Here is a 1,295-nt window from a genome sequence, read left to right as displayed (position 1 = left end):
TTCTGTTTGTGGGGCTGATTTGACTTGCATGGCACATGGTAGCCCATCTTCTCTCTCTCCCTCTCCCTCCCTCCTTCTCTCTCTCTCTCTCTCTCTCTCTCTCTCTTTCTCTCTCTCTCTCGCTCTCTCTCTCTTCCCCTCTCTCCCCTGCAGTCTCATTTTGTGTGGTTTGTCTGTGCTGTGGGTAGCAGCTGTTTGACATTTGGTGGCTATGGCCAGCCCCGTTTTCACAAGAATTATTCTCCTGGATGATACCTCCAGGCCTGGAGTACAATAAGGGATGGTGTTCTCCTGGTTGTTACTTATGCGCTCATCAGTGGCCCTTGATCATAGAAATATCATGAATGAGACAATCCCTGCTGTCATCCCCATGACCCCTTTCAGCTTTAGCATTCTACAATTCTCCCTTAGAAGCTCAGGCAGATGGCCACACTCATTAACATCCTGCTATGGCTTGTGACAATATACCGTAGAAGAGAAAGCACTCATTTCTTCTATCATCACCTTTCCTATCTTCTCCTTCACACACAGCTCTATCCAAAAGCAATGACTGCTTCCTATGGCTGAAAACAATGAATAAGAAGACGCACATTGCCATAAAGTTTGCAAGCATTTTGCATATATGATCTCATTAGACTTTTGCCCACCATCCCTTCTGTCCAGCTGTATTACATTCCTTAACAATCTAGGCATTTTTTCCATGTCACTTTCTTTTTTTGTTTTCTTGTTTGATGTATCTATTTATGTGTGTGCAGAAGTATATATTTACATTGGTGCTGACACCTATATAAAATCCTCATATCTGCACTATATATTATAATTATAGTACTTTTTAAAAGTCCTTATGTCAAAGAGCTCAAAGTTTAATGTGGGAGATATAAATGCAAACAAGGATATACATATAAGATATATACACATGTCTTATGTGGTTAGATGCCATAGAGTAATTGGTGATATCTTAACTATATATGTGTTGTAAAAGCCACTAGAACCTCTTCTATCCTTATCAAGGGGAGGTCTAACTTTCTTTCCTTAAAAATGGAGAAGTTTGGAATGCTGTGGATAAGTTCACTTACCTTGCTAGTAAACTTTCCAGGGATGTACACATTGACAATTGACAATGAGGTTGACACACACATTGCCAGAGCCAGCTCAGTGTTTGGGAGATTCCGAGAAAAAGTTTGGAGAGAAGAGGTGTTAGACTGACTACCAAACTGAAGGTCTACAGAGCCATTGTGCTGACCTCATTGTTGTACACCTGGCAAATATGGACAGTCTACTAGTGCCATGCCAGG

At 41.2% G+C, this 1,295-nt stretch overlaps 1 non-coding gene across 1 annotated transcript; it reads right to left on the bottom strand.

The window, feature by feature from the left end:
• Positions 1-917: 917 nt before the first annotated feature.
• LOC140521906 (U6atac minor spliceosomal RNA) lies at positions 918-1,040 on the bottom strand. Its single transcript, XR_011973178.1, has one exon. It is a non-coding gene; the product is annotated as a U6atac minor spliceosomal RNA (small nuclear RNA).
• Between the last annotated feature and the right edge of the window lie 255 nt (positions 1,041-1,295).

Source organism: Notamacropus eugenii, chromosome 1, assembly GCF_028372415.1.
Source record: "Notamacropus eugenii isolate mMacEug1 chromosome 1, mMacEug1.pri_v2, whole genome shotgun sequence".
Classification (NCBI taxonomy): Eukaryota; Metazoa; Chordata; class Mammalia; order Diprotodontia; family Macropodidae; genus Notamacropus; species Notamacropus eugenii.
This window is presented reverse-complemented; position numbering and strand designations above follow the sequence as displayed.